General features: G+C 42.2%; 2 long non-coding RNA genes across 2 annotated transcripts; one reads left to right on the forward strand and one right to left on the reverse strand.

Moving 5' to 3' along the window:
* Nucleotides 1-2,003: 2,003 nt before the first annotated feature.
* LOC103641238 (uncharacterized) lies at nt 2,004-3,963 on the reverse strand. The gene is made up of 2 exons (XR_002265932.2): nt 3,097-3,963; nt 2,004-2,978 (listed from the first exon to the last, which is right to left on the reverse strand). It is a non-coding gene; the product is annotated as an uncharacterized lncRNA (long non-coding RNA).
* A 97-nt stretch (nt 3,964-4,060) lies between these two features.
* On the forward strand, nt 4,061-5,471 carry LOC103641240 (uncharacterized). The gene is made up of 2 exons (XR_560194.3): nt 4,061-4,384; nt 5,183-5,471. It is a non-coding gene; the product is annotated as an uncharacterized lncRNA (long non-coding RNA).
* Nucleotides 5,472-11,277: the final 5,806 nt, after the last annotated feature.

Below are 11,277 nucleotides of genomic sequence, written 5' to 3' on the forward strand. Positions count from 1 at the left end.
TGTACCTACCCCTTTTAAATGGTCATGAATACTAAATATGGAAGCCATATGCAATCACCAATTGACAATAGAAGCATCACGTAACAAGAAGAAAGTGACTATGTGCCTCACCTTCCTTTCAAGAGTTGCTACTCTTTGGTGATATTCATCTTTAAGTGCATCCATTTCGACTTCAGATGACTTACTCTGTATCGTATCAGAAATCGATCAACCATAAAATTTAAAATGTGCTAGTGCTCTACAACACTATTGATTAATACAGAGAATACATTTCTAACATTCATCTTGTCTATTTTCAGAGTTTTACTAAAACTGGCATCGAGTACTAAACTCAGACGTTATAAACTGTTACTGCAAGGCAAAATATGGAAAATATGCTTACAAACATACCTACTTGTGTATCATAATCTGTCGTCCATAAACAATCCACAAAATTAAACACAGCTAAAAAAGGAACCTACTTTTGTAGCGTCCACAATTTTTTCTGTCTAAACCTATTTCCATAATCAAGCAATGACGAGATCCAACCATGTTTGCGTAATCAAGCATACAGATATAGAAACCCAAATGTAATATACAACTGTTTGAAGCCAAATGGAACAAAAGAGTATTTTATATCTTTACAAAGTATTAATAGAATCCATAATGAAATGAAAATTAAAGAAGAAGCTAGTTGCTAACTCCAACTACTTGAATATACTTGCATGATAAACATGGAGTTTTAGTTGACAGGTATATTTTATCATTTCATTTAGCGGCATTAAAAGATGAACCTATGCACAAACCCAAACACCAAAGAAATATACAAAAGCTGGATTTGTTGATATCTGACCTCTGGCGACGTCTTCAATTCCCTCACCCAAATTCAACAAGTGTCCAACAGTAGCTGTCAACAAAACGTTAGCTCTCAGCGAATAGTTAGTTGTACTATATAGTCGAAGCATTGGAAAAAAAATGAAAGTCCTTAATCAAACACCAAAATACCGAAATTATAGCAATATAATTAGCTGTATTATATAGCCCAAACATTGTCGGACTTTTAGCTCGATCCTTGCAGCTTAGAAAACAACATTGTTACACAGATCTCTTCATTGCGTTTGAATACATGAATTTGGGTGACCAATGTGTATTGGAATCCATAAAATACCATCTGATGTTTTATTCCATTTTGAGATCATTTCGGTCTGTAGCTTTAAGTGGTGAACGACGAGACATAACAACAGTATTCGAAAAATGGAACTAAAGGAAATCACAAGTGAATACAGGATGGAGGAACTGATGCTCCATGCTCCATACCCCACTCTATATTATTATTTTGTTCCAGTTATGTTATTGTCTGAACATAGATTGGGTTGAAAACAGCTCCTCTTGGATCATAAAAAATATATAACAAAACTAAATAGTGTAACCCCTGTCTGTATTTCATGGATTAAAACATCACAGGATGTAGTAAACACTACAGAACTACTTGTGCGTCCAAAAACATCTTGTGCAAGAATATAGCATAATCTGCTATCAAGCACGCAGAGACATCAGAAAGTTACAGACTTGAATGAAGCACCGAATAGAAACAAGAATAAATACAGCTAAAAATGTATGTAGTGTCTCAATAATCTACTTGCATAATCAAGCATACAGAGACATCTAGCAAATAATAAACAAGAATAAACACTGCCTTCAATCAGTAGAGACATTTGGCAGTCCTAGAATCGAAGTAAATCAAAGTTAACAGTGTAACCCCTATCTGTATTTGGCAGTCCTAGAATCGAAGTAATCGAACTAAAATCGTAGTCCTAGAATCGAAGTAATCGAACAAGAATAAACACTACAGAAGACGCACAAGCAGTCCCAAAATCGAAGTAACCAAACTAAACAGTGTAACCCCTATCTGTATTTTATGGATTAAAACATCACAGGAAGTAATCGAACAAGATGTTGCTAGCCATAAACCTTTTTCTTGAAGCATGTTTCTGCGCTCCTGGACCAGTCTTTGCTCAACGATATGACAGCGGAGACAGTGTCGATCTCGACCCCGCCTGATAATATGCCCTTAAACATGGTACATGTAGGAAAATTGTTGATGATGTTGCTAAAATCTTCACAAGCGACTTCAAACTCAGCTCTGTTTAGCTTTTTTTTGAAAGTCCAGGAGGGGGAACCCCTACTATAAATTTTGTATTAAAATGGTTAATTACAATAGAGTGAAGAGTCAAAATCTGCAGCTAGCTACAAGTGTATCAGATGCTAGGGGGATGGTAAAGGATTGAAGGCACTAAAAGAATTAAATATGTCTCTCATGAAGCCAATCTGGAATCGAGGTGTCATATTTTCCTCTTGCTCTGTGGATAACCAAAAGCATTTCTTTTTTGAACTCATTTTTACAGTGTTGAACTGTTGGGTCTTGATTTTCAAAGATCCATTCATTCTGACATTTCCGGATGCTCCATGTCATTAGGATGATTATTTCCATGGAGAAAGGCACATTAGGTTGCTGCTTGAGATTAGCGGACGCTTCTTCTGGCTGGGCAATTCTGGGAGGGTTTATGCCAATGGAATTCCAACATGCTTTTGCAAAGTTACACCTGAGAAATAGATTATAAAGGGTTTCCTCCTTTTGCCAAATGCAGTTTTCACATGTATATGATTCCAGTGCCATATTTTTTCTTCGCAGCGTATTCCTTGTGTTTAGCCTATTTTTGAGCCACAACGAGAAGAAGACTTTATGCTTGGGTTGACATTTGTTTTTCTAGAGCCACTTATAAATAATATGAACATTGGAGTGGCCAATTAGTTGCCTGTAGGTCTTCTGCGTTGAGTAAGTATCTGATCTCTAGATATAAGTCCATATATCTTTTGTGTTAGTTAGGTTGACTCTGTCCTAAATTTCACTGAGGTCCAAATATTGCTCATAGGCTTGCTCTGAGAAAGGTAATTGGAATATTTGAAATAGATGCTCTTTTTGTTCAGCTTTTGGGCACCTGAATAAAGGAAACAGACTGGTGATCTCCGTGTAATTGCCAATGCAGAAAGTCAACCCTTTCAAACTTTTGCATGCATTCACTTCCCAGGTGTAAAGTTATGTAAGGCAGTTTTTACCTGATACGAGGGCCTTCTGAATAGGGCACTTAGCCCTGTTCTCAAAGGGGCTACTGGTGCAGGCCCTTGCTTCCGCAGAACCAAAACTATCAGAACTATCAGACTAATGAGCAATACTTCAGCTGGAATCGTGATGATATATGCCCACTTTCTATACTTTGTACCAGAAGTCTCCACATCAGTGGACTGGGTCTCTTCTGTAGGCGGCTGCTGAGCTATGGTAGCACCAATATCTTCGGGAAGCAAAGGCGTCAGAGCTTTGCCATATATGCCTGGAAATGCAGGGAATGAATCGCTCCCTAGAGAAACCACATCAGCAGGTCTCTGAATTTCTTTTGGGTTCTCTGGATTAGAAGAATAAGCATCGTTTCCCAGAAGAGCAGGCAGGTTGTCGATGGTGTGGCGTCACGATGTGGCGGGGAGGAGGCAGGGCGGGTTTTGGTGGACCGCGGGTAGATCGGGCGCCATGGGTCGAGGGCGCGCGCGTCCGCAATCGCCGCGATGTGGTGAAGATTGAGGTTGCACGCTCCGGCGACGATGGAAGATCTCCAAATTTGGGAAAGCACAGTCAGATGCCGACGCGCACTGTGGGGAAGGGAGAGGATCCGGAGTGGATTTTGAGGGGACGCGGGCAGCTCGGGCGCGCGCCATGGGTCGGGCGAGGTCGGATCTGGCTGCTGCAGTGATTGCGGCAAGGAGCCGGGGCGGGTATTGGGGGACGCGGGCGCAACTCCGACTGTGCTGGGGAGTAGCCGAGGTGGGATCTGGCTGGCCGCTGCGGTGATTGCGGGGACATGGTGAAGCCGCCATGGTGATTGAGGTGGAGACGACGAAGGTGCGGTAGGGAAGGGCGGGACACGGTGAAGCGGGTGTGAACGCCCAAAGGAAGGTTCTATATATATAGAGTAGTAGAGATGAAATAGTGGGTACTCCTTAAAAAACAAAATGGCAGCCTCCTTTGTCTGTCTTTCTCATTCCCATCTCTCTCACCCATGCCAACCAACCTCACATAAGTCGCCGCAGCACCTCTACCACCCCGCGCCCACGCACGCCGCCACCGGCCCACGCCGTGTGTGTTGCCTCCATGTTGGCAGTGCCTGCGACGAGCGTCGACAGACAAGCCGAGCTCACGCCCACTTCCATGCCTCCACGCCGAGCGCCGCCGTCGACCCTCTGCAGGGAGCCCGCACCGAGCCTCCGCAGTCCATGTTGTCGTCCGTGCCCACGCACAGCATGCCGTAGCCTCCACCTTCCGTCCATCGGTTCATCCACCGGTGCCTCAGTTCAAGTGAGTTATTTTTCGTCAAAATTTATGTATGCATTAATTGAATAATGTTAATTTGTGTAGGAAGGATTGATTTGTATAATGTAAATGGTTTAATGTTAGTTATTTCCGATGGTCATAATTTAATTATACATTTTGATTAGATTATTTTAGTCCATTGAAACATGCTTAGATAATTTAAAGTTATAAATTCCGAGGATAATGATTAAATCGACAGAAATATGGTTGTTTAAAATTATTTATTATCATGATATTGTTATTTAGTATAATTTTTTGGGTTATAATTTATGACACAAACTATGTAAAAGGACACATGCATTGTTAGCTTTATTATAATTATAGTATGAAAGTAAAGTTTATTATGTAATACATAATGATGATTCTAGTGGAAATGTACTCATCGTAGTGTTAACAAACGAAAACTATGTGTGACCCGTTTCGTAACGGCGTACCTCACATGCTTCATATGTGAGGTGTGTTAGGCTAGAATTGTCCCTTTATTGAACAGCATTGGAGTGATTGATAGAGCCTGTATTTATGACAAGTCATATGCTCGTACGTAGTTTCGGCAGCATAACCTCTATGTTCTCCTTTGCATCATTTTTAGGCGTGCAAATGGAGAACGACGAGTTTATGCTACTGAAATTTCGCTCGAGCTCATGCCCTGTTATGAATATGGGCTCTGTCAGGCACTCCTAGGTGAGTGTAGGACCTATCCTTTTATATAGATGTACGAGCATGATTTTTTGTAATAACAGATGGTTCGTGCTTTACTTAACTAAGTTAATGTTTTGTATATAGTATGGTGGAGGATCGTCGATGGATGTATGAAGGTTGGAAGAAGAGATGGGCTCTATCAAGTTAGTTGGTTGCCAAGACCGATGCTTTTCTCGAACATGCTTTTGCTAGGTCGGAGACCTAAACCAACGTTAGATGCCTTTGTAGCAAGTGTTGAAACATTTTTTTCCTTGACAGAACAACTACGTTGATAGATCTTTGTAAGAACGGCTATATGCCAAGCTATAAGGTGTGGATGCACCACAATGAGGACTCATCTCCTTGTATTGTATCAAAAGTTCAGTCAGATGAAGAAGGGGGCTATGATAGGATAGAAGAGATGCTTGATGATGCACGATATGAGTTTCTACCCGTCGAATATGAGAATCCCCCTCAAGTCCCTGATTCTGAGGATCCTCCTACGCTTGAGGTTCTAAAGTTTTTCGAGCTCCTTAAGGTTTCCAAAGAGCCGCTGCACGAGCATACAAAAATGATTGTCCTTGTTTTCGTGACTTGACTTATGTCTATTAAGTCCAAGTTTGTATTTTCAAACAACTGCTATAAGGAGCTTATGAAATTGATCAGTGATGTACTTCTAGAGAATCACAAGATGCCTAAGGACATGTACCAGTCCAAGAAGTTGTTCTCAGGTCTCGATATGCACAACAAAAAAATTGATGTTTGTGATAATAACTGTATGCTTTTCTGGAAAGAGATTGTGAATGAGAAGAATTGTACAATATGTGGTGAGACCGCCGCCTCCACTGCCTCTGCCACTTTTACCTTTGGTTCATCCAGGTCGGGTATTCATTTGTTCATATGTACATATATGCGTGTGTGATAAAAATTAAAAACTTAGTGTTTAATATCTAGGATTATGTGTTACAGACCTTCTAGACACCTCATGCTTCGACTGCAGCACCTAGAGAGGCATTTGGCCAAGACGACTTCACGACTTCATAGGTGAACAACCTTTTCACCACCCAAATTCTAGTCGGAGGAAGTGACCAAAACTCTAACTAACCAGGTGAGGACTACTAGGCCTAATTAGTTAGGATTCAGTTCTAATGCACTTTTGGAACTTAGTAGTTTATTATGACATTTGAATGAATTTGGAACTATATGAATGTGAATCGAGTAAGTTCGATGTGTGGAACTTTGTGACATGTGAATAAGATGTGAGATATGTGCTTGTGGTTGTGAATGTCTCTTTGTCGACAAAATGTATGTTGTGAACATGAAAATGTATGTGCATGTATTTGTGGTTGTGGATGTATGTGGTTGTGAATATGTAGTGGTTGTGGAATCTAGATAATTATGGTTGTAATAATGTATATTGTGGGATTAAACAAAAAATAGAGAGAATTTTGACCTCCCTAAAATTCATTATGTCCGATGGCCTACCTGTGGTCGTCGAACATTAGTAAATTAATATCGGACGGCTAGCATGCAGGCCTGAAAGAGAAATATGTCTTTGGGACGTTTCTAATTATTTTGGTGATTAAATGCTCAACGGATTACTATGAACTAACCATCTCGATCTGAGCATGAGAATATGTTGTGGTCAAGATGTGAAGTCCAAAAGAACAATAGTTGGGTTTGAGTTTTCATACATTGCAAATACTATTGAAATATAGGAACAAATGTATGATTCTAGCACTTAGTCAATTGTTTTAGTAGCTAACAATGTTCATCTAAGTGCTAGGAAACTCTTCGAGTTGAGACAAATTGGAGTAAAGGGGTTTGGCTAAGTTTGGCTAAACTTGGGCCAGTCTAGGTCTCACCGGACCGTCTGGTGTACACTGTCGGTGACTAGGCTGGACGGCGGCAGGAAAGGCTTCTCTTGGGAAATCGCTATAGTGCCTTGGTTAAAAAACACTGGACTGTCCGGTGTGCACCCGACAGTATCCGATGTGGCAGGCCACCAACGGCTACTCTCCGTGCAACGGTCGGCCGCGCGATCAGTGCCAGCCACGTCAGCTCGGCAATAGTTGCTAGGCTGCACCAGACTGTTCGGTGTGCCAGGCGGTTGAAGACGCGCAACGGTCGGCTCGGTCGTAGAAGGAAACAAATCGCTGATTGTTCAGTGTTTGCTGTGCACCAGATTGTCCGATGCACCCGCGGACAAAAGGCAATCCAGAGTTGTCAAATGAAGAATCAATGGCTCCTAGGCTCCTTGGGGGTAGAAAAGGGACTCCTAAGCATATGGAGCAGGTACCCAAGCATACTTTGTGCAAACTACAACTCCAAGACTCCGCGACCACGCCACCGAAGTATTCTAGAGAGATTTGAGCACATTTCTTAAGTCGTACTCTATTGTTTTGTTGTTGCGCTCTCTTCTTCACATTTGTGTGTGTTGTTGTTGTTGTGTTGTGCTCTTGTGTGCGCATTCTATTCCCTCCCTTACTCTTGTTTTGAATGTGATCAATTATGTAAGGTGTGAGAGACTCCAATTTGTGGTGATTCCTCACAACTGTGATATTGATATAAGGAAGACAATTGAGGCCCTCAAGTTTGATCTTTGGAACACTTGAGAGGGGTTGAGTGCAAGCCTTGACCAAAGAAGGTCACCACAACGTGGAGTAGGCATTGGCTTAACCATAGTAAAAATCGTTGTTTCTCTTATCCATTTTATTTATTGCGATTACTATCTTCTTGAGTTTTCATATTCACTTGTAATATTGCTCCTAAGTTTAATATTCATCTTAAAGGAGCAATCAAGTGAAGAGTTCTCTTTTCTCCTCTCCTCTCTTCTCATCCTAATTTGGTTTTAGTTCTTACTAACACATTTTTTACAAACCAAGTTTGTGTTGTTTAGAGCTAAATTTGTCGGATCATCTATTCACCCCCTCTAGGTGCTCTCAATACCATCAGACATAACATGTGTTGGGTATATTATTAACAGTTTTTGATAGACATTTGCTATTAGACATAACTCTTAGCTGTTGGAAATAGTCTATGTCCGACACGGTGTAGGACTAAGCCGTCGGAATTTTTTGGGTTCACTATTATTATACAAAATGCTCATTGTGCCACGTCCTTCGATGTTGACGAGAGATCCACCACAGAACTTGATGGTACCAGTGTCATACCCAGGTTTTAGGGGTCCAAAACTCGGGCATGAAATAATCACCAGGTGTGCTGGGACCAAGTCTCACACATACGATGAATAGTGGTACAGAAACGAACGTCACATATTTACTGTATAATAGGAGTTCTGTACAAAATAAATAAATAAATACATCATAAGGAGACAACGATCCAGCAACCCAAAGTTGACTGGGAGACGACGGCCTAGACCTCTCATGAACTCGTCACAGCATCCTCCATGCGCCTCATCCTATGGTACCTGTTCTTGACCTGTGGGGGGATGTGAGACAGCAAGAGTGAGCTCACATACGTTCATCGCTCAACAAGTTGTGGGGAATAATGTGCATGAACTCGCCAAAGGTGTGAGCTCACGTGAAGTGTAAGGCTTACCAAAGAGGATGGTTAGAGCTGAGCATTGCTTTTAAAGTTGGTCAAAATTTTATTAGCAATTACTAAGTATAAGTAAATACCAACCCAATTAAGTAGTAGAACAAAAGTAATAACAACACCTATGATGCAATGCATATGCCAAATTGAATTTAGTTCCATAAATTAATCATTTGAGTGTCCGAGCTGCTCATGACCGTGAGCACGACTGATATACCAGTTTTACACTCTACAGAGGTTGCACGCCTTTACCCACAAGTCATGTTACCCATCTGCCAAAGGAAGGCCACTCCCATACACATCTTCCAAGGAGGCGAGGCAGGGTAACACTACGAGACCTTTATAAAGTTCCACTACCTTCAGAAAACCCGCTACAGTTTCTAGGAAGCTCCAATGCAGGGACCCCTCGCCTGACCGCCATCGCTGCAAAATCAACCCAAGGGCCTCCCTACACAGACCACTCTTCTACTGCCCTTGCCCCTTTCGGGTAAGGTAGTCCTCCACTAGCTTTCTTAATTAGTCAGCCAAGGGCGTCCCATACCACCCTTGTGGTAGCACTATTTTCACGGGTGGTTCTCCATGTTCCAATTAACATAATGATCATAACATGAACAGTAAATAACAACTGATAATAAAAGTATAATCATGAATAGTGTGTATCTCTATACCCAAAACCACATAAAGCAATAGCAGGTACTACCAAAAAATTCAGTGGTAAACAAGGTATAAAGATAGTCAAACCAGGGTAACCTATTGGGTCCCATCAAAATTGACCTATGCAGATCATTATGATTAATAAGAACATGATTTGGTAATAAGAAGTGATCAAGGGCACAACTTGCCTGGGACTTGAGATTCCAGGTACCAACTTGCTCTTCAGATGACACGTGTCCTCACTGCTAAACGTAGCAATACAGACAAACATGGTATAGGCAAAATTAACATCACACCAAATAGTAGAACAGAATGCATAATAATATTCTACGCTGCGTAACGAAATCGTAGGTGTAACACCCCTGGTGTTACTGTAACTAAAACTTGAGCATGGCGTCATAAACATTGGCATTGCATATGTTTGACACACCTAGAGTGCATTCACTAGGTAAAAATTTCAAACAAGTTGTATTGTTTTAGTGTTTTGCAAATAGAACCCTGGGTAAGAAGCTTAACCCTAAATAGGGATTAAAGGGGTAAAACATAACCCAAATTGAGAAAACCTAAAAGCCTTAAAGGAATAGTCATAAAATGTTCCCAAAAATAAAGTTGAATCACATTTATACCCCTGGGATGCCAAAAACCCTAATTGGAACCCTGGAAAACCCTAAAACTAAAACCTAGGGGCTTATGTGCAAAATTAGTCCACTTTTGGGACTAAAGTGCAAAAACCAAGTCAAATAAGTATCTTGAGTCATTTGGGTCACTCATATGTGAATTTGCAAGCTAAACCCTATGTTTTGGGTCTATTTGCAAAAATCACTTCTTATGTCCCAAATGGCTTAAGTCTGAATTGCAGAGATTTTGCTCAACTTTTGAGCCTTGTAGCTTTCAAAATATAGGGTTTTTGCCCTAGGGCACCACATCAATGTTGCAAAGCAAACAAAGGAGAACAATTTTGCTGAAGAGGGCAAGCCATGTTCTTGTGAGAAATTTGAAGATAATCATGCTCAAAGTCTGGCTGTCAGACTGATAAAGGACTGAAATCAGGCTAACAGTGAACTACCATCAACTTCAAGCCCAATTTCAAGTATGATTCAATGGCTTTTAGTGGCAACACCATATGGCAACATTGTAGATGGTACATTACTCTACAATTTTGCTACAGAGCTTGACATGGATTATCATTAGGAATTGAGAGAAAATTGGGCTCCAAACTTGACTGTCAGGCTGTCTGAATGTAACTCTCCATGGTACAGTGCTATCAGGAGGATCAGATCGCCAGCGCAGCTGTCCTCACCGCCGGTGACCTGCCGCCGGGATTCGTGCCGTCGTCGCCACGATTGGTGCTCGGATGGAGTGGATAGCGCTCGGGGTCCTAGAAATATCACCGTTGTGGATAACTCCGGTCACTAAACAAGTCCGACCACCGTACCAAGTTGCCACAGCCGCTACGGATGACTTCGCCGGTGAACCGCCATCGCTCGGCCTTGCGCCGCGTGTCCGGGCGCTTTACCACGTCGCGGATAGTCACGCTAAGGTCGTCCGGTGATCGCCGGTGAGACCGCCACGGTAGAAGCCACCTAGCGCTCGCGCCAGTGCCTATTTCTTTCCCGGCCGCCGCGCGTAATCGCTCGATTCACCGGCCACCGCCCCCAGAGTCTATAAATTGAGTGCACCATCATCTTCGTTATGTATTCGAGCAGCTAGAGCACCCACCTGCACCCCAAACCCCCCACCAGAGAACTCGAATTTGAGATTTTCCCCAAATCAAGTCTCCGCCACCGTGAAACCCACCTCACTGCGGCCAGCCCTTTCCTGGTCAGTTTATCCCTCGCTCTCCCTCGTTTGAGCACTCTTGACGCTCCGTGATGCTTGCCGAACCACCAATTTGTACGGAGTAGCTTTAGATCACCAGGAACACGTACCAATTGTCCTCATCGTCCGCGGTTCACGTGGACAGAGCTTGATAGCTTACCAATTGTGAA

Source organism: Zea mays, chromosome 10 (assembly GCF_902167145.1).
Source record: "Zea mays cultivar B73 chromosome 10, Zm-B73-REFERENCE-NAM-5.0, whole genome shotgun sequence".
Lineage (NCBI taxonomy): Eukaryota > Viridiplantae > Streptophyta > Magnoliopsida > Poales > Poaceae > Zea > Zea mays.